The 3,203-nt window shown below is 50.1% G+C and overlaps 1 pseudogene; it reads left to right on the top strand.

The window, feature by feature from the left end:
• Window positions 1-606: 606 nt before the first annotated feature.
• On the top strand, window positions 607-2,099 carry LOC105505690 (annotated as a pseudogene).
• Window positions 2,100-3,203: the final 1,104 nt, after the last annotated feature.

Raw genomic sequence — 3,203 nt, 5'->3', positions numbered from 1 at the left:
ATCACAAGGTCAGGAGATCGAGACCATCCTGGCTAACATGGTGAAACCCCATCTCTACTAAAAATACAAAAAAATTAGCCGGGTGTTGTGGTGGGCGCCTGTAGTACCAGCTACTCAGGAGGCTGAAGCAGGAGAATGGTGTGAACCCAGGAGATGGAGCTTGCAGTGAGCCGAGATCGCACCACTGCACTCTAGCTTGGGCGACAGAGTGAGACTCTGTCTCAAAAATTAATAATAATAATAATAATACAAAAAAATTAGCCGGGCGTGGTGGCAGGCGCCTGTGGTACCAGTTGTTCAGGAGGCTGAGGCAGAAGAATGGTGTGAACCCAGGAGGCGAAGCTTGCAGTGAGCTGAGATCGCGCCACTGCACTCCAGCCTGGGTGATGGTGAGAGACTCCATCTCAAAAAAAAAAAAAATTTAAAATATAGGCCAGTTCTTCCTCGTGCTTGGCATAGAGCTCCTGCAGCTGAGTCTGGGTCATCCCTGCCCTGCCCGGCTCTGGGTGCACCCTGTAAGGCTCCTGCTGGTGTCCCTAGAACATAGGAGGCTGCTGAGTGTGAGTGGCAGTGTCCGGCAGGAGCTGGGTGGCAGGGAGGGCGTCCATGGCTGCAGCCAACAAGGGCAACAAGCCCAGGGTCCAGAGGAGTATCCGCTCTGCTTTGTGGCAGACCGTGATACAGAGGGCTCCCGTGTCGCTGTGGGTTGCTGCGGGTGTGAACGAAGGGGGATGAATGCAGAAATGAAGACAAAGATAAAAAGATCTATTTTGAAAGGAGTCAGGGGGCTCCTTGCTTCTAGTGAACAAGGGCAGCCCTGAGCTTCCACAGCCCTTTGTATTTATTAGGTAGGAAGAGCAGGGAGGGAGAGGTAACTGTTGGTCAGTTGCTTGATTTATCACAGGTACACATAATTTCTTTCTTTGTACAACAGGCTTCAGATGTTCTTATAGGTAATCACAAGGAACACTACGCTTGGGGCCTGATGGCCCTCAGCACTCCCCGCCGGGGGCAGATGCCAACACCCTGCTTTCATGAGAACAGTTTACCGTTTACCGTTAACAGTAGCCTCCAGTGGTATACTGAGTTGGTCACAACCCCCATTTTCTCGGCCTGTAACACTCCCAGAGCCACGTCTGCTTTGATGAGAAGCTTCATGACTCGGTGATCATGGTCACCCAGGACAGCAACAGCAGCTTTCTGGTCAAGGTTGGCCTCCTGAAGATCCTGCGCAGGTATGAGATTACCTTCGCTCTGCCCCCGCCCAGTGCGCAGGCTGAGCAAGGGCGTCCGCGAGGCACCTGTCCCCAGCCTCTGCATGTCAAGCTCCTCAGCGTCGTACCTGTCCCTGAAGGTTACAGTGTCAAGTGTGAGTACTTGGCGCACAAAGAGGGCATCCTCAAAGCAGAGATGCTGCCAGCCTGCGAAGGTGGCGCCGGTGCCTGTGTGCGTGTGGCGGTGCAGGCGGGCGCCAGAGGCAGACACCACCGCATGCCCACCTGCGGGTTGGTGTCAAGGGCTCGCACACAACACTGGAATAAGACTCGCAGCACAGCCACCGGAACGGCTTTGACTGAGGCCCCTGCCCGCCCCAGCCCCCAGCCTTAAACCCCGCCTAGTCCCCGGGATACACTGCGTGATGGTGGCTTCCTTGCCCCTCTCTGGGGTGGGCATGGGGTGGAGTGGCCCTGGCCAGCCTCCCACCTCTGCCTTCATTCCTGCCACCACCCTGCCTCTCCCATGTCCTCTTCCACTTCCTCCTTTCCGTGTGCCTCAGGCTCCTGTCAGAAGACATGGGTTGAGCCCACAAGGAGACTGTCTGCGGAAGGGATGGGGAGGGCCTGGGGTGGGTTCTCCCCACTGCCCACCCCAAGCCACAGAGGCTCCAGCCAGGGTCTGGGAGAGGACGAAGCTTGCTCTGTGGCATCGTGGCCCCATCACTGCTGCTGCTGCCTGGCATCAGCCACCTCTCCTGCCCCTCCCTCTTCTCCACTGCTGTGCACAATGAGTCCCCACCTCCCATCCCTCAGGTCTGTGTTACTTGGTTTTTAAGTGACTGATTGGGATAGAACCCTAAAGAAATAAAACTTCCAGTGGATACGAAATTATATATATATGGGCATGGTGACTCATGCTTGTAATTCCAGCACTTTGGAAGGCCAAGACAGGAGGATCACTTGAGACCAGGAGTTTGAGACCAGCCTGGTCAGCAGAGCGAGACCCCATCTCTATCTACAAAAATAAAAAATAAAATAAAAAGAAATAAAAAATATATTAACTGAAATTAAAAACAATAGAATGGAACTTCTTTATCTGATGGAAAGTATATATATTTAAAAAAACTAGGCCAGGTACAATGGCTTACGCATGTAATCCCAGCACTTTGGGAGGCCAAGGCAGGCAGATCACGAGGTCAAGAGATCAAGAGCATCCTGGCAAACATGGTGAAACCCTGTCTCTACTAAAAATACAAAAATTAGCTGGGGGTGGTGGTATGTGACTGTAGTCTCAGCTACTCGGGAGGCTGAGGCAGGAGAATCGCTTGAACCGCGGAGGCAGAGGTTGCAGTGAGCTGAGATCACATCACCGCACTCCAGCCTGGGTGATAGAGTGAGACTCCATCTCAAAAAAAAAATAAAAAATAAAAACCCGAAAAACTAACTACTACAACGAATAAATGAATTTAGCTCTGTCTAGGATACAAGTTCAATATACAAAATCAGTTGCATTTTTTCAGCTATAAATTTTGTGTACCATTAGTGACAACTGGAAAATAAAATGTAAGGGATTTCCATTCTTATTATTCTTATTCAACAAAGTGCTGGAAGATCTAGCCAGTGCAAGAGAGCAAGAGAAGAAAATAAAAGGCATGCAGATTGGAAAGGAAAAAATAAAACTCACTATTTGGAGATGACATGATTGTCTACAGAGAAAATACGAAGGAATCTACCAAAAAACTCCTGGAAGGTTCAGCAAGGTGTCACTATACAAGATATAGATTGGAAAAATCAATTACATTTCTATACACTAACAATGGACAGGTGAACACTGAATGAAAAATATAATATGTGTCAGGCATGGTGTCGCACACCTGTAATCCTAGCACTTTGGGAGGCCGAGGTGGGCAGATCGCTTGAGATCAGGAGTTTGAGACCAGCCTGACCAACATGGTGAAACCCCATCTCTACTACAAATACAAAAAT

Source organism: Colobus angolensis, unplaced genomic scaffold (assembly GCF_000951035.1).
Source record: "Colobus angolensis palliatus isolate OR3802 unplaced genomic scaffold, Cang.pa_1.0 Scaffold128, whole genome shotgun sequence".
NCBI classification, from domain to species: Eukaryota; Metazoa; Chordata; class Mammalia; order Primates; family Cercopithecidae; genus Colobus; species Colobus angolensis.
Note: the sequence above shows the minus strand (reverse complement) of the source record. Positions and strands in the feature narration are given on the sequence as shown.